The sequence below is a fragment of the Oncorhynchus masou genome, unplaced genomic scaffold, assembly GCF_036934945.1.
Source record: "Oncorhynchus masou masou isolate Uvic2021 unplaced genomic scaffold, UVic_Omas_1.1 unplaced_scaffold_1825, whole genome shotgun sequence".
In the NCBI taxonomy this organism is placed as follows: Eukaryota; Metazoa; Chordata; class Actinopteri; order Salmoniformes; family Salmonidae; genus Oncorhynchus; species Oncorhynchus masou.
The window spans coordinates 65,250-84,731 of NW_027008339.1; the positions used below are offsets into that span (position 1 = coordinate 65,250).

A 19,482-nucleotide genomic window follows, 5' to 3' on the forward strand; every position below is an offset into this window, starting at 1 on the left:
GTATACATACTCATCAGGTGTACTATATATATATATGTTATACACCCCATACTCATCAGGTATACACCCATCATAGCCCTGTTATACACCCCCATACTCATCAGGTATACTATATATATATATACACCCATCATAGCCCTGTTATACACCCCCATACTCATCAGGTATACTATATATATATATATATATATATATATATATATATATACACACCCATCATAGCCCTGTTATACACCCCCATACTCATCAGGTATACTATATATATATATATATATACACCCATCATAGCCCTGTTATACACCCCCATACTCATCAGGTATACACACATACTCCTGCTTTCTCCTCATTCTTTCTCTCCTCTCTCTATCCTCTCGCTCTCGCGATCCTCTCTCTCTCTTTTTCTGTCTTTTTTCTCTCTCTCTCTTTCAGGTTTCTGGGCACCAAATGGATGATGTTTCTGGCAAGTGGAATTTACGCTCTCTTCGTCTCAACCAATTACTGGGAGCGATACTACACCCTGGTACCATCGGCTGTGGCCATTGGTGCAGCCATTGTCCCGCTGTGGGCGTCGTTAGGAACTACATCACAAGGTTAGGAAGTGGAGAATGGAGACACACACATCAACGTCACACAGACCAGAATACATGTACAGCTCGTACGGGTTGCAGTGTTTATGTCGTGTTGTGTCTTGCTACGTAGTGTTAATCACACTGTGTTTTATTGTGTTTCTGTCTCTCGCTCACACACTCAGGATGGCACAACAGTACTATGAGTATGTAAACTATAAGGAGGATCACGTTCAGGAACAGAAGAAACTACCCAAGGGGCGTGTCATCGCTATGTCATCATCTTCCAATCCGTGTTCTTCATCATCTTCCATGTATGTTGCCATTGGTCGAGTCACTTGTCAGTCAGTGAGTGATATATCAGTTAAGCATTGCCGTGTGTGTGTGTGCGTGCGTGTGTGTGTGTGCGCGTGCCCGCGTGTGTGTGCGTGCGTGTGTGTGTGTGTGTGTGCGCGTGCGCGTGCGTGCGTGTGTGCGTGCGTGTGTGTGTGTGTGTGTGTGTGTGTGTGTGTGTGTGTGTGTGTGCGTGTGTGTGTGTGTGCGTGTGGATTCTGATGTCTGGCTGTGTTTCTCTTTGTGTCTCTCAGCTCAGCCTGGTGTTTGCAGAGTTCCCCCAGCGCCTCTTCCTCCACCAGTTCCTTAGTGACTACAACCACACACTGTACAACGTTAAACACTGTGGTAAACTGACCAGTGGTCTGTTATTATCTGTACAACGTTAAACACTGTGTTAAACTGACCAGTGGTCTGTTATTATCTGTACAAGGTTAAACACTGTGGTAAACTGACCAGTGGTCTGTTATTATCTGTACAACGTTAAACACTGTGGTAAACTGACCAGTGGTCTGTTATTATCTGTACAACGTTAAACACTGTGGTAAACTGACCAGTGGTCTGTTATTATCTGTACAAGGTTAAACACTGTGGTAAACTGACCAGTAGTCCGTTATTATCTGTACAACGTTAAACACTGTGGTAAACTGACCAGTGGTCTGTTATTATCTGTACAAGGTTAAACACTGTGGTAAACTGACCATTAGTGTGTTAACTTCCATTTCCTTACCCCGACTCTCAGAGGAGAAGCAGGATCTATAGTTTTAATAGCATTGTTTTCATGCACCTCAATCTCTCTCATCCCCCCTCCCCCTCCCCACTCCTCTCTCTCTCTCTCTGATCAATGGTTTAACAAATATACAGGTTTTGTTTCATCACTTTCTTTTATCCCTCTCTTTATTGGGTTCAGAGGACAGTGCTATGATTGGTGGTTTTAATAACTCCTCCCCTCCCCAGGTGCGGAGGGCAGCGGTATGATCGAGGGTTTCAACAGGACCGTCCTGAAGCACCTCCCTCGTTCCCTGCTGCTCATCCAGGTGGAGAGTGTTCTCATGGGGGCCGCCTTCCTCTCCATGATCATCGTAAGACACACACACACACACACACACACACACACACACACACACACACACACACACACACACACACACACACACACACACAGGTAAAGACACGTGTGTACACGCATACCTAAAATGATCATCCTAACGACCTAGCGTTATTTCACCCAACAATCAATACAACACCCTCCGAGATTACCCAGAGTCCATTGCTTGCTTTCCACAGTCGTACATTGTGTTTTACCGATAGTTCCTGGCGGTGTGCGGGGCTGCGTACCGCCACAGAGGAGATCGATCTGAGGAGTATCGGCTGGGGGAACATCTTCCAGTTGCCCTTCAAACACCTGAGAGACTACAGGCTGAGACTCCTCATCCCTTTCTTCATCTACAGTGGACTGGACTCACTCTTCTCTGTCACGGGACTCACTCTGGTAGTCATTACAGGAAGTCCTTTAGTAACTGTCGTAGCTGGAGTCTGAATGTTGTCCATGTAGCTTTCACAGACCTACTGTGTCACGTTACCTAGTGTGGACATAGATTCTGCTGGAGGGCAGCTATATTCATGATGCTCGATCTCTCCTCTCTCTCTCTATCCTCTCTCTTGCTCGTGCTCTTTCTCTCTCTCGTGCTCCTTTCTCTCGCTTGCTCACTCTCTTTTTTCTCACTCACTCATTCACTCACTCACTCACTCACTATCTCTCTCTCTGTCCTGTTCAACCCCCCCCCTTTCTCCTACTTTTCCTGTCTTTGTCTCTCCTCTAATGTCTCCCCTCCCAGTCGTATGGTGTGTGTACGGTGGGTCTGGAGTGGCTGTATCTCCTGGTGATGGTCTATGGTCTGTCCTGCTCCCTGTTCTCCTGCCTGTCCCTGTCCCTCCTCAGGCTGCCACGCGCGTCTCTCTGCTAGGGGCGCTGTGATCCACGGTCCTCTGCTGGTGTTCCTGCTGTTCTGGTCCCCGGCTCCACGCTCACCTGATCAACTGCCTTACCTGCTGGTGGTGATCGCCCTCTGGGGAATGGGGTCTGCATTGAATAAGACTGGACTCAGCAGTGAGTTTTAGTACTATGATCGCACGCACGCACACACACACACACACAACTCTTTTATTTCCTAGTTCAGACTTAATCATTTCCAACATTTATGTCTCCTCTCTCTCATATCTTCCACCTCTCCACCTCCCCTTTCTCTCTCTTCCCCCTTGTCTACCGCCCTCCTCTCTTTCTCTCGCTTTCTTTCTATCTACCCCCTCTCCACCGCACCCCCCTCTCTGCCCCCCACTCTCCACTGTCTCTCTCTCTCTCCGTGTCAGTTCTCCTGGGTATGTTGTATGAAGATAAAGAGAGACTGGACTTTGTCTACACCATCTACCACTGGTGGCAGGCTATCGCCATCTTCATAGTCTACCTGTGGACTGGACTCATCATGAGGGTATGTGTGTGTCCCCATGTCCCTGTGTGTGTCCCCATGTCCCTGCGTGTGTCCCCATGTCCCCGTGTGTGTGTCCCCATGTCCCGTGTGTGTCCCCGTGTGTGTCCCCATGTCCCTGTGTGTCCCCATGTCCCTGTGTGTGTCCCCATGTCCCTGTGTGTGTCCCCATGTCCTGTGTGTGTCCCCATGTCCCTGTGTGTGTCCCCATGTCCCTGTGTGTGTCCCCATGTCCCCGTGTGTGTCCCCATGTCCCTGTGTGTGTCCCCATGTCCCTGTGTGTGTCCCCATGTCCCCGTGTGTGTGTCCATGTCCCTGTGTGTGTCCCCATGTCCCTGTGTGTGTCCCTGTGTCCCCATGTCCCCGTGTGTGTCCCCATGTCCCGTGTGTGTCCCCATGTCCCTGTGTGTCCCCATGTCCCTGTGTGTGTCCCTGTGTCCCCGTGTGTGTCCCCATGTCCCTGTGTGAGTCCCTGTGTCCCCATGTGTCCGTGTGTCCCGTGTGTCCGTGTCCCTGTGTGTGCGTCCTCATGCGTGTGTGTCCCGTGTGTGTGTGTGTGTATGTCCTCATCCGTGTGTGTCCCCATGTCCCTGTGTGTGCGTCCTCATGCGTGTGTGTCCCCATGTGTCCCCGTGTGTGTCCCCATGTGTCCACGTGTGTGTGTCCCAGTGTGTGTGTCCGTGTGTGTCCTCATGCATGTGTCCCAGTGTGTGTGTCCGTGTGTGTGTCCTCATGCGTGTGTCCCCATGTGTCCCCGTGTGTGTCGCCATGTGTCCCAGTGTGTGTCCCCATGTGTCCCAGTGTGTGTCCCCGTGTGTGTGTCCCAGTGTGTGTCCCCGTGTGTGTGTCCTCATGCATGTGTGTCCGTGTGTCTACGTGTGTGTGTGTGTGTGTCCATGTGTGTGTCTGTGTGTGTGTCCTCATGCGTGTGTGTCCCCATGTGTCCGTGTGTGTCCACGTGTGTGTGTGTGTGTCCGTGTGTTAGAACAAGTGTAGAAACGATTAATTTAAAGTGCTTATTTCACTCCTCTCTTTCTCTCCTTTCTCATTCCTGGTCCCTCCTCCTCAGGCCAAACTCTCCATTCTATTGGTCATCTTGCTGCTGGCGTGCTTCTGCTATTGGACGATGGAGCGACGCCTGGCCAAGAACATGCATTTCAGACTGCCTCGCATTCCCCCCCCAAACACAAGGTAACCTATCACAATCTGTACATTTTTTGCTATGTTTTTACATTTGTTTTTCTTTGAATACCATTTGGCTGGAGAGAAAAGTGCAAATATCACCTTCACTAGTAATGCGATAAAGATAAGCAAAAAAGAACACTGAAATGAAACAGTCTTTGTTTAAGGTTTGACATTGGCAATAAAGACAATTAAAAGAGCAATATCAATGTGTCTTCGATAATGACACAAAGTCATCAATTGACATGTTTGGTCTGTAATGTAATATAATGTTGACTGCGTCACTTCCTCCTCAGGTCAAAGGTTATCGTTACCTGGAGGAGGAAAACTCAGATGAGTCGAACTCGGAGGAGAGTGATGAGGATGATGATGAAGAGCAGCAGGAGGAGGTGATCAGGGAGGACTTTGACGGAGACGCAGTGTCGCAGGGCTCTGATTCGACCAGGGAGAGGAGAGGAGGGGCTAGGGGTCGGCGCAGGAGGCGGACGATGATTATGAGCAAGCGGGGAAAAGGGAGGAGAGAGGGATAGAGAAAGAGTGAAAGAGCGAAAAATAGTGAGAGAGACAAAGAGAGAGCGAGTCCTTTAGCTATCCCCTCTAGGTGTCCTCTAGCTATCCTCTAAGTATCCTCTAGGTGTCCTCTAGCTATCCTCTAGGTGTCCTCTAGCTATCCTCTTGGTGTCCTCTAGCTATCCTCTAAGTATCCTCTAGGTGTCCTCTAGCTATCCTCTAAGTATCCTCTAGGTGTCCTCTAGCTATCCTCTAAGTATCCTCTAGGTGTCCTCTAGCTATCCTCTAAGTATCCTCTAGGTGTCCTCTAGCTATCCTCTAAGTATCCTCTAGGTGTCCTCTAGCTATCCTCTAGGTGTCCTCTAGCTATCCTCTTGGTGTCCTCTAGCTATCCCTCTAAGTATCCTCTAGGTGTCCTCTAGCTATCCTCTAAGTATCCTCTAGGTGTCCTCTAGCTATCCTCTAAGTATCCTCTAGGTGTCCTCTAGCTATCCTCTAAGTATCCTCTAGGTGTCCTCTAGCTATCCTCTAAGTATCCTCTAGGTATCCTTTAGCTATCCTCTAGGTGTCCTCTAGCTATCCTCTAGGTATCCTCTAGCTATCCTTCAGGTGTCCTCTAGCTGTCCTCTAGCTGTCATGTAGCTTTCCTCTAGCTATTCTCGAGCTGTCCTCTAGGTATCCTCAAGCTGTCCTCTAGGTATCCTCTAGCTGTCCTCTAGGTATCCTCTAGCTGTCCTCTAGGTATCCTCTAGCTGTCCTCTAGGTATCCACTAGGTATCCTCTAGCTGTCCTTTAGCTATCCTCTAGGTATCCTCTAGCTGTCCTCTAGCTGTCCTCTAGAAATCCTGTAGCTGTCCTCTAGGTATCCTCTAGCTGTCCTCTAGGTGTCCTCTAGCTGTCCTCTAGGTGTCCTCTAGCTGTCCTCTAACTGTCCTCTAGCTGTCCTTTAGGTATCCTCTAGCTGTCCTCTAGGTATCCTCTAGCTGTCCTCTAGGTATCCTCTAGCTGTCCTCTAGGTATCCTCTAGCTGTCCTCTAGGTGTCCTCTAGCTGTCCTCTAGCTGTCCTCTAGGTATCCTGTAGCTGTCCTCTAGGTGTCCTCTAGCTGTCCTCTAGGTGTCCTCTAGCTGTCCTCTAGGTATCCTCTAGCTGTCCTCTAGGTGTCCTCTAGCTGTCCTCTAGGTATCCTGTAGCTGTCCTCTAGGTGTCCTCTAGCTGTCCTCTAGGTGTCCTCTAGCTGTCCTCTAGCTGTCCTCTAGGTATCCTCTAGCTGTCCTCTAGGTGTCCCTCTAGCTGTCCTCTAGCTGTCCTCTTGGTACTTTCCCCAGTCCAGCTCTCTTACATCAGTGCAGATTAAGGAAAGGAGTTGAATCAGAAGAAGAGACAAAACGTGTGTGTCTCAAATGTAACCCTTTTCACTTCATAGTGCCCTACTTTTGACCCCGAACTTTAACCCTAGTCAAAAGTTGTGCACTATGAATAAAGGTCCCATTTGGAACGTAGACAATACTGTATGTCTAGGCTGTTGACATGCACCTAGAGGGGGATTGACATATATAGATAATAAACCCAGTCATAATTGAAGAGGTTCATCCACAGGAGGATAAAACAGAGCGGTACAGGAGGATAAAACAGAGTGGTACAGGAGGATAAAACAGAGTGGTACAGGAGGATAAAACAGAGCGGTGCAGGAGGATAAACAGAGTGGTACAGGAGGATAAACAGAGTGGTGCAGGAGGATAAACAGAGTGGTGCAGGAGGATAAACAGAGTGGTACAGGAGGATAAAACAGAGTGGTACAGGAGGATAAAACAGAGTGGTACAGGAGGAAAGAGAAGAACGGGGGATTTTACACAGAAGGAAAGAGGATAGAGAGAGGACAGGAATTCAGGTTTGAATGTTTCTTATAACACAACTGAAAAAGGAAGAAGTTATTTACTCCACTTCAACTATAAACCAGTGTCCCTCCGGTGCATGATCACATGGGGTATGGCCCAAATGGCACGCTATTCACTATATAGTGCACTCATTTTGAACAGGGCCCATTAGGGCTCTGGCCAAAAGTAGTGTACTATATAGGGAATGGGGTGCCATTTCGGACTCACCCATACTGTATAGACACCTGAAACATATGTGAAGTTGGGTACATCACAGGCACTTTTGACAGGGCACATACAGGGCTCTGGTCAAAAGTAGTGCACTATAGAGGGAATAATGTGCCATCTGGGACAAAGCCTTTGTATTTCAACAGTACCACGGTATTGTTAGTCAGCTGTGTTGTCATGGTTCCTAGCTCAGGTGTTTTGAGTGGCCTACATTTTATGTTTTTTTTTTTGTAGGGAATTTATTCAATCAATGATTTTGAAAAAGTTGAATTATAGTCATGAATTATAATGAGAAAAAATTGATTGTAATTGTTTTTATTACTGTTTTGAAGTTGTTTTCTGAGTATAAAGCTGGTTTTGTGCCTCTTGATGTGGGTGTTCTGTTATCAAAGACCAACTAATATCACCATGGAAACTTAGTTCATAAAAGTGAACACCTTATATGCTTAGTTAAATAAAAAAGTCACTCCTACACTGTAAGTAAGCCGGAAAGATATAATTAACAAAAAAATATTCACTTATTTTACAAGACTTGATCTTTATTTGGATCACCATGAGCTGACTCCATGACAACAGCTAAATGTGTATACAAGCATACAGTCAACACACACACATACATTTAAAGGTACTCCGTGAGTGTAAAATGCATTTATTTATTTTTACTCAAATTTTGGTTTGAGAGGTGACTATGTTTCATATACACATGGTATTATATGAATACATTTTTTCCTTGATAAACCACACAGCCCTTAGTAGACGAGGAATAAAAGCTTTAAGTCATGGGTGTGGGGAGGTATGCCCCTTTTGTGTGTGCTCCAATGAGGTCATTCCTGGAGGGTTCACATTTGTGTTTTAACCTTAAATTGACACACCTGGTTCAATTAGTCAAAAGCTTAACGATTAGTTGAGGAATTAAATCATGCGTGCCAGTTTAAGGTTAAATGAAAATGTGAAATGTCTGGGGAGCCCAAGGAGAGGGTTGGGACATCCTGGTCAAAGGGACCTCTTTTGGCTCGAGCAAAACGGATGTATAGTACAGTAGATGTTGAGTACAGATGTACAGTATAATACAAGTATATACTATATGTATATACTATATCACAGTAGATGTGTGTATGAAGACATATAGTACAGTATATAGTATATAGTAGTACAGTATATAGTAGATGTGTGTATGAAGACATAGTACAGTATACAGTATATAGTAGATGTGTGTATGAAGACATATAGTACAGTATATAGTAGATGTGTGTATGAAGACATATAGTACAGTATATAGTAGTACAATATATAGTAGATGTGTGTATGAAGACATAGTACAGTATACAGTATATAGTATATGTGTGTATGAAGACATAGTACAGTATATAGTAGATATGTGTATGAAGACATAGTACAGTATACAGTATATAGTAGTACAGTATATAGTAGATGTGTGTATGAAGACATATAGTACAGTATATATTAGATGTGTGAATGAAGACATATAGTACAGTATATAGTAGATGTGTGTATGAAGACATATAGTACAGTATATAGTATTTAGGAGTACAGTATATAGTAGATGTGTGTATGAAGACATAGTACAGTATATAGTAGATGTGTATGAAGACATATAGTACAGTATATAGTAGATGTGTGTATGAAGACATAGTACAGTATATAGTAGATGTGTGTGTGAAGACATAGTACAGTATATAGTATATAGTAGTACAGTATATAGTAGATGTGTGTATGAAGACATATAGTACAGTATGTAGTAGATGTGTGTATGAAGACATATAGTACAATATATAGTATATAGTAGTACAGTATATAGTAGATGTGTGTATGAAGACATATAGTACAGTATATAGTAGATGTGTGTATGAAGACATATAGTACAGTATATAGTAGTACAGTATATAGTAGATGTGTGTATGAAGACATATAGTACAGTATATAGTATATAGTAGTACAGTATATAGTAGATGTGTGTATGAAGACATAGTACAGTATACAGTATATAGTAGATGTGTGTATGAAGACATATAGTACAGTATATAGTAGATGTGTGTATGAAGACATATAGTACAGTATATAGTATATAGTAGTACAGTATATAGTAGATATGTGTATGAAGACATAGTACAGTATACAGTATATAGTAGTACAGTATATAGTAGATGTGTGTATGAAGACATAGTACAGTATACAGTATATAGTAGTACAGTATATAGTAGATGTGTGTATGAAGACATAGTACAGTATATAGTATATAGTAGTACAGTATATAGTAGATATGTGTATGAAGACATAGTACAGTATACAGTATATAGTAGTACAGTATATAGTAGATGTGTGTATGAAGACATAGTACAGTATATAGTATATGTGTGTATGAAGACATAGTACAGTATATAGTAGATATGTGTATGAAGACATAGTACAGTATACAGTATATAGTAGTACAGTATATAGTAGATGTGTGTATGAAGACATATAGTACAGTATATAGTAGATGTGTGTATGAAGACATAGTACAGTATACAGTATATAGTAGTACAGTATATAGTAGATGTGTGTATGAAGACATATAGTACAGTATATAGTATATAGTAGTACAGTATATAGTAGATATGTGTATGAAGACATATAGTACAGTATATAGTAGATGTGTGTATGAAGACATATAGTACAGCATATAGTATATAGTAGTACAGTATATAGTAGATGTGTGTATGAAGACAGTACAGTATAGTAGATATGTGTATGAAGACATATAGTACAGTATATAGTAGTACAGTATATAGTAGATGTGTGTATGAAGACAGTACAGTATAGTAGATATGTGTATGAAGACATATAGTACAGTATATAGTAGTACAATATATAGTAGATGTGTGTATGAAGACATAGTACAGTATACAGTATATAGTATATGTGTGTATGAAGACATAGTACAGTATATAGTAGATATGTGTATGAAGACATAGTACAGTATACAGTATATAGTAGTACAGTATATAGTAGATGTGTGTATGAAGACATATAGTACAGTATATATTAGATGTGTGAATGAAGACATATAGTACAGTATATAGTAGATGTGTGTATGAAGACATATAGTACAGTATATAGTATTTAGGAGTACAGTATATAGTAGATGTGTGTATGAAGACATAGTACAGTATATAGTAGATGTGTGTATGAAGACATATAGTACAGTATATAGTAGATGTGTGTATGAAGACATAGTACAGTATATAGTAGATGTGTGTGTGAAGACATAGTACAGTATATAGTATATAGTAGTACAGTATATAGTAGATGTGTGTATGAAGACATATAGTACAGTATGTAGTAGATGTGTGTATGAAGACATATAGTACAATATATAGTATATAGTAGTACAGTATATAGTAGATGTGTGTATGAAGACATATAGTACAGTATATAGTAGATGTGTGTATGAAGACATATAGTACAGTATATAGTAGTACAGTATATAGTAGATGTGTGTATGAAGACATATAGTACAGTATATAGTATATAGTAGTACAGTATATAGTAGATGTGTGTATGAAGACATAGTACAGTATACAGTATATAGTAGATGTGTGTATGAAGACATATAGTACAGTATATAGTAGATGTGTGTATGAAGACATATAGTACAGTATATAGTATATAGTAGTACAGTATATAGTAGATATGTGTATGAAGACATAGTACAGTATACAGTATATAGTAGTACAGTATATAGTAGATGTGTGTATGAAGACATAGTACAGTATACAGTATATAGTAGTACAGTATATAGTAGATGTGTGTATGAAGACATAGTACAGTATATAGTATATAGTAGTACAGTATATAGTAGATATGTGTATGAAGACATAGTACAGTATACAGTATATAGTAGTACAGTATATAGTAGATGTGTGTATGAAGACATAGTACAGTATATAGTATATGTGTGTATGAAGACATAGTACAGTATATAGTAGATATGTGTATGAAGACATAGTACAGTATACAGTATATAGTAGTACAGTATATAGTAGATGTGTGTATGAAGACATATAGTACAGTATATAGTAGATGTGTGTATGAAGACATAGTACAGTATACAGTATATAGTAGTACAGTATATAGTAGATGTGTGTATGAAGACATATAGTACAGTATATAGTATATAGTAGTACAGTATATAGTAGATATGTGTATGAAGACATATAGTACAGTATATAGTAGATGTGTGTATGAAGACATATAGTACAGCATATAGTATATAGTAGTACAGTATATAGTAGATGTGTGTATGAAGACAGTACAGTATAGTAGATATGTGTATGAAGACATATAGTACAGTATATAGTAGTACAGTATATAGTAGATGTGTGTATGAAGACAGTACAGTATAGTAGATATGTGTATGAAGACATATAGTACAGTATATAGTAGTACAGTATATAGTAGATGTGTGTATGAAGACATAGTACAGTATATAGTAGATGTGTGTATGAAGACATATAGTACAGTATATAGTAGTACAGTATATAGTAGTACAGTATATAGTAGATGTGTGTATGAAGACATATAGTACAGTATACAGTAGATGTGTGTATGAAGACATACAGTACAGTATATAGTAGGTGTGTATGAAGACATATAGTACAGTATATAGTAGATGTGTGTATGAAGACATATAGTACAGTATATAGTAGATGTGTGTATGAAGACACAGTACAGTATATAGTAGGTGTGTATGAAGACATATAGTACAGTATATAGTAGATGTGTGTATGAAGACATATAGTACAGTATATAGTAGATGTGTGTATGAAGACATATAGTACAGTATATAGTATATAGTAGTACAGTATATAGTAGATATGTGTATGAAGACAAAGTACAGTATATAGTAGTACAGTATATAGTAGATGTGTGTATGAAGACATAGTACAGTATATAGTAGATGTGTGTATGAAGAGATATAGTACAGTATATAGTAGATGTGTGTATGAAGACATATAGTACAATATATAGTAGATGTGTGTATGAAGAGATATAGTACAGTATATAGTGTATATTAGTACAGTATATAGTAGATGTGTGTATGAAGAGATATAGTACAGTATATAGTAGATGTATGTATGAAGACATATAGTACAATATATAGTAGATGTGTGTATGAAGAGATATAGTACAATATATAGATGTGTGTATGAAGAGATATAGTACAGCTCCGTTTTTGTTGTATTCCCAAACTCTCTTCTCTACACACCAGTCAGTGAAGCAGGTAAGTGCCCACTTTGTTTGTTTCACGGTGGTCTTTCCGTTTTGTTTTTTCTCAAATTCATCAAACGCTTATTTTCTACATCGTCATGCCAACCTATTGTTGATGTAGCCATTTTAATAAAGGGGAAAAGAAGCAACGTCATAGTCATGGTATACGGTCTCACATACACACGGCTGAATGCTTTTTTAGCCACTCAGCATCCAGTATCCAAACTACCCAGTGTATAGCACGGTATATAGTGAATGTGTACAAACACATACTAGCCAAGAAGAACACAGGACCCAGGTTTGAGTTGAGCATGAGTTTATTGGTCAGTGATGATCTCCCCCTCCTCCTCTCACACCACTACTGTCTATTGCTGTTATTGGTGCTGGTGAACCAAAGTCCCTGATATATATCTGTAATGTATATACTACAACCTGCAAGACTATTACACTATAACGGTCCTCTATAACGTGTTACAGTGATGACTGAACTCTGTTGACGTTACGGCACTGATATACGAGCCGCCTCTCGTAGGAATAATACCCTGTTGTGTTATCAACCAGAGTATCTGAGGACGTCCGTGACGGAGCTGAGATGTGTTAGTAGAAACTGTGGGATGGTTCTGACTGACTGTGTTTGTGTTGGCCGTGCTGTGACAAGGCCCCAGTAGACCCAGCCCTAGGCCGAAGCCTGGGGCTCTGTTAGGGGTACGGTCCGCTCTGGGCCCGGTTAGTGCTGGATACGGCGGATCGACTGGATCTGGGGGGTCTGGCAGTGGGAGCCCCAGTTCTTCCAGTGCTGGTAATCTCCACTGTGTCTCTCACACTCCATGATGTACTGCTGGCCCCTGTAGCCGGGGAACTGGTAGCACACAAAGCTGTGGGGATGGAGGGAGAGAGACGGAGCAGGGAAGGGAGGGATGGAGAGAGATGGAGCGGGGAAGGGAGGGATGGGGAGAGACGGAGGGATGGAGAGAGAGGAGAGAGGGAGCAGAGGGGGAAGGGATGGATGGAGGGAGAGGAGAGAGAGGAAGCGGAGGGGGAGGGATGGAGGGAGGGGAGAGGTGAGAGGGAGCGGAGGGGGAGGGATGGGGAGAGACGGAGGGATGGAGAGAGAGAGGAGGAGAGGGAGCAGAGGGGGAAGGGATGGATGGAGGGAGAGGAGGAGGGAAGCGGAGGGGGAGGGATGGGGAGAGACGGAGGGATGGAGAGAGAGAGGAGGGAGCAGAGGGGGAAGGGATGGATGGAGGGAGAGAGGAGAGAGGAAGCGGAGGGGAGGGATGGAGGGAGGAGAGAGGTGAGAGGGAGCGGAGGGGGAGGGATGGCGAGAGAGGGTGATAGGTGGGGTGCAGAGGGAGGGAGAGACATGTTTGGCTTGGAGTGGAGTTTCGCTTGACATTGAATAGAATTGTCACACAATGTTTTGCTTTAATTGTTTCACTATAGCAAGATTGGAGTGTGTTTGTGTCAGTGGAGGCTGAGGGAGGACGGGTCATAATAACAGCTGGATCAGAGCAAATGGAATGGCATCAAACACATAGAAACCACGTGGTTGATACCATTACACTTATTTCGATCCAGCAGTTACCACCCCCCCCCCAAATAAGGTACCACCAACCTCCTGAGGTTTGTGCCATTGTGTTTTTGTACAGTATCTAATTAGTGAGTGTGTGCTTGTGTTTAATGTTGACTTACGCGCCACACTGAACGTGCATGGATCCGACCTCGGGCATGCACCAGCCCATGGCCCTCAGAGAGGGGTAATCATCACACAGCTCAGCGCTGCGGCCCCATGAAGTTCTCTGTCTCAAAGATCTGCATACGACTGCTCTGGTGGGACTGGGAGGGGAAGGAGGAGAGAGGATAGAGGGGGAGGGTGGAGCGAGGATAGAGGGAGAGGTTGGAGCGAGGATAGAGGGAGAGGGTGGAGCGAGGATAGAGGGAGAGGGTGGAGCGAGGATAGAGGGAGAGGTTGGAGCGAGGATAGAGGGAGAGGGTGGAGCGAGGATAGAGGGAGAGGGTGGAGCAAGGATAGAGGGGGAGAGGGTGGAGCGAGGATAGAGGGAGAGGTTGGAGCGAGGATAGAGGGAGAGGGTGGAGCGAGGGGGAGGGAGAGAGAGGATAGAGGGAGAGGGTGGGAGCGAGGATAGAGGGAGAGGGTGGAGCGAGGATAGAGGGAGAGGGTGGAGCGAGGATAGAGGGAGAGGTTGGAGCGAGGATAGAGGGAGAGGGGGTGGAGCGAGGATAGAGGGGGAGGGTGGAGCGAGGATAGAGGGAGAGGGTGGAGCAAGGATAGAGGGAGAGGGTGGAGCGAGGATAGAGGGCGGGTGGAGCGAGGATAGAGGGAGAGGGGTGGAGCGAGGATAGAGGGGGAGGGTGGAGCGGGGATAGAGAGGGAGAGGGTGGAGCGAGGATAGAGGGAGAGGGTGGAGCGAGGATAGAGGGAGAGGGTGGAGCGAGGATAGAGGGAGAGGTGGTGGAGCGAGGATAGAGGGAGAGGGTGGAGCGAGGATAGAGGGAGAGGTTAGAGCGAGGATAGAGGGAGAGGGTGGAGCGAGGGGGAGGGAGAGAGAGGATAGAGGGGCGGGAGGAGCGGAGCGAGGATACAGGGAGAGTGTGGAGCGAGGGAGAGAGAGGACAGAGGGAGAGAGAGGATAGAGGGGGAGGGTGGAGCGAGGATACAGGAGAGGGTGGGAGCGAGGATAGAGGGAGAGAGAGGATAGAGGGGAGAGAGGATAGAGGGGTAGAGAGGATAGAGGGGGAGAGAGGATAGAGGGGGAGGGAGGAGCGAGGATACAGGGAGAGGGTGGAGCGAGGGAGAGAGAGGACAGAGGGAGAGAGAGGATAGAGGGGGAGGGTGGAGCGAGGATACAGGGAGAGGGTGGAGCGAGGATAGAGGGAGAGAGAGGATAGAGGGGGAGAGAGGATAGAGGGGTAGAGAGGATAGAGGGGAGAGAGGATAGAGGGGGAGAGAGGATAGAGGGAGAGAGAGGATAGAGGGGGGGGGAGGGTGGAGCGAGGATAGAGGGAGAGTGAGGATAAAGGGGAGAGAGGATAGAGGGGGGAGAGAGGATAGAGGGATAGACAGGATTGAGGGAGAGAAAGAGAGAAGGGGAGAGAGTGGGAGGGATAGGACACAATCTCAGTTAGTTAGTATCCTTTTGCTTTCTCATACAGACTGACACATACAGTACTGTACATACAGTCTATCCTTCTCTCTGACTTCTATAAACACTAACATAGAATACTGTCTTCTATAAACACTAACATAGAATACTGTCTTCTATAAACACTGACATAGAATACTGTCTTCTATAAACACTGACATAGAATACTGTCTTCTATAAACACTAACATAGAATACTGTCTTCTATAAACACTAACATAGAATACCGTCTTCTATAAACACTAACATAGAATACTGTCTTCTATAAACACTAACATAGAATACCGTCTTCTATAAACACTAACATAGAATACTGTCTTCTATAAACACTAACATAGAATACTGTCTTCTATAAACACTAACATAGAATACTGTCTTCTATAAACACTAACATAGAATACTGTCTTCTATAAACACTAACATAGAATACTGACACTCTTTCCCACGCTCTCTATGTATCCATCTCTCACTGTATTTCTCTCTCCCACACTCACACACAACACACACACACACACAGTCCTCACAGCGCAGTAGATGGGGCGCAGGGACATGAGGCGCTCCACGTGGTAGGACAGGGAGCCGCTGTAGGCGTCCCAGTGGGGGTACTCTCTCCTCTCTCCAGGATGAACTGCTGGCCCTGGAAGTCATGATGCTCAAAGCCCACCCAGCTACAGGGGTAGGGAGAGAGAGTTACTGACATGTTACATTCAGAGATAGAAGAGGACAGAGAGGGAGAGAGAGAGTTACTGACTAGTTACATTCAGAGATAGAAGAGGACAGAGAGGGGAGAGAGAGTTACTGACTAGTTACATTCAGAGATAGAAGAGGACAGAGAGGGGAGAGAGAGTTACTGACATGTTACATTCAGAGATAGAAGGGGACAGAGAGGGAGGAGAGAGAGTTACTGACTAGTTACATTCAGAGATAGAAGAGGACAGAGAGGGGAGAGAGAGTTACTGACTAGTTACATTCAGAGATAGAAGAGGACAGAGAGGGGAGAGAGAGTTACTGACATGTTACATTCAGAGATAGAAGAGGACAGAGAGGGGAGAGAGAGTTACTGACTAGTTACATTCAGAGATAGAAGAGGACAGAGAGGAGGAGAGAGTTAATGACATGTTACATTCAGAGATAGAAGAGGACAGAAAGGAGGAGGAGAGAGTTACTGACTAGTTACATTCAGAGATAGAAGAGGACAGAGAGGGGAGAGAGAGTTACTGACTAGTTACATTCAGAGATAGAAGAGGACAGAGAGGGGAGAGAGAGTTACTGACTAGTTACATTCAGAGATAGAAGGGGACAGAAAGGAGGAGAGAGAGTTACTGACTAGTTACATTCAGAGATAGAAGAGGACAGAGAGGGGAGAGAGAGTTACTGACTAGTTACATTCAGAGATAGAAGGGGACAGAAAGGAGGAGAGAGAGTTACTGACTAGTTACATTCAGAGATAGAAGAGGACAGAGAGTGGAGAGAGAGTTACTGACTAGTTACATTCAGAGATAGAAGAGGACAGAGAGGGGGAGAGAGAGTTACTGACATGTTACATTCAGAGATAGAAGAGGACAGAGAGGGGAGAGAGAGTTACTGACTAGTTACATTCAGAGATAGAAGAGGACAGAGAGGAGGAGAGAGAGGGAGAGAGAGAGTTACTGACTAGTTACATTCAGAGATAGAAGAGGACAGAGGGAGGAGAGAGAGTTACTGACTAGTTACATTCAGAGATAGAAGAGGACAGAGAGGGAGGAGATAGAGTTACTGACTAGTTACATTCAGAGATAGAAGGGGACAGAGAGGAGGAGAGAGAGGAGGAGAGAGTTACTGATATGTTACATTCAGAGATAGAAGAGGACAGAGAGGGAGAGAGAGTTAATGACTAGTTACATTCAGAGATAGAAGGGGACAGAGAGGGAGGAGAGAGAGTTACTGACTAGTTACATTCAGAGATAGAAGGGGACAGAGAGGAGGAGAGAGAGTTACTGACTAGTTACATTCAGAGATAGAAGATGACAGAGAGGAGGAGAGAGTTACTGACATGTTGCATTTCATTCAACGAGAGAAGGGGACAGATTAAAATACAATGAGAAAAGAGCAGGACGAGGGACAACACCCCACCCTGGTGGTCAATGGTTGACCATGCATGACAACAGGCTACAGCACAGAGAATCATACCCCCACCCACACAGACAAACACCAAACACAGATACCCCACTCACCAACACACACACACCGATACCTCCACTCACACACACAGCCTCCACAGACAACCAGGGTTGTAAGAGACTCACGCTCCACCAAACACACACACACACACACACCGATACCTCCACTCACACACACAGCCTCCACAGACAACCAGGGTTGTAAGAGACTCACGCTCCACCAACACACACACACACACACACCGATACCTCCACTCACACACACAGCCTCCACAGACAACCAGGGTTGTATGAAACTCACGCTCCACCAACACACACACAGCCTCCACAGACAACCAGGGTTGTAAGAGACTCACGCTCCACCAACACACACACACACACCGATACCTCCACTCACACACACAGCCTCCACAGAAAACCAGGGTTGTATGAAACTCACGCTCCACTCTCCACTCTGATAGAACGGATGTTGTCCAGACCACAGTTCTGGATGTTGCAGCACTCAGAGGTGAACTCCTGGCACTTGCCCTGGAAGTGCTCCTGCTCAAACACAGTCACCTACAGCGACAGATAGATAGATATTAGTGTGTTTGTGTAAATCATATAATCGATTATTTAAATATGTGTGTGTGTGTGAGATCACCTTGAAAAAGGGGCCATACCCATGCCAGGGAAAAACATGGGTGAGGTCATGTGGGTTTTAGTAGCTCTATTCATGTCTATAGAGAGAGGGGGAGGGAGAGAGAGAGAGGGGAGAGAGGGGGGAGAGAGAGGGAGAGAGAGGGGGGGAGGGAGAGGGGGAGAGAGAGAGGGGAGAGGGGGAGGGAGAGAGGGGAGAGAGGGGGAAGAGAGAGAGGGGGAGGGGGAGAGAGAGAGGGAGAGGGGGAGAGAGAGAGAGAGGGAGGAGGGAGAGAGGGGGAGAGAGAGGGGGGAGAGATGGGGAGAGAGAGAAGGGGGAGGGAGAGAGGGGAGAGGGGAAAGAGGGGGAGGGAGAGAGGGGGAAGGGAGAGAGAGAGGGGGAGGGAGGAGAGAGGGGGAGGGAGATAGGGGAGCGAGGGGGAGGAGAGAGGTGGCATGAGAGGGAAGTTTCATCATTTAAACTAGGATAGATTACAATTCAATGTATTAAAATCCTGTAAAATTGTTTAAGCATTCCCAGTAATCTATGAAATATGTTAATGATGATGTCTGGAAATGTCCTCATGTTCGAGATGTCATTCTGATATTATTTCCATTCTGACGGAACCAACTGATGGAGCCACAACCAACTAACATTACTGCCAGCATCCACAAATAATAAAAGGTCATGGTAGCGTAGTATAGCATATCCCCAAAGATGTTGTGACAATCCTTACAAAACGTTTTTTTATTTTTATGTAAAAGTTAAAAACGGGTTAAAACCATTTTATAAAACGTACTGTAACATAAACCAACACAAAATCCAATAACTTAACGTTATCAATTTCTAATAACAGCCTATGTTTATTCCATCACCAACAACGAACCCTATTTGGACTAGGCCGACTATGACATTTAATATTTTATAAATATAGGCTAAGAAATACTTCTCAAAATGTTTATCCAATTATGAGTGTTACGCCGGTGGATAGCCTAGGCCTAAATCCGTTCTGTTGAAACACCATGGGCTATTCGGTTCAACCAGGACTGGGGCTTACCTGGTTCGTCTCCTCTCCTCTCACGCGCCAAT

At 44.2% G+C, this 19,482-nt stretch overlaps 2 pseudogenes; one reads left to right on the forward strand and one right to left on the reverse strand.

Moving 5' to 3' along the window:
• The first annotated feature begins 280 nt into the window (after nucleotides 1-280).
• Nucleotides 281-7,551, forward strand: LOC135532343 (protein unc-93 homolog B1-like; annotated as a pseudogene).
• Nucleotides 7,552-13,179: 5,628 nt separating this feature from the next.
• On the reverse strand, nucleotides 13,180-18,491 carry LOC135532339 (beta-crystallin A1-like; annotated as a pseudogene).
• Nucleotides 18,492-19,482: the final 991 nt, after the last annotated feature.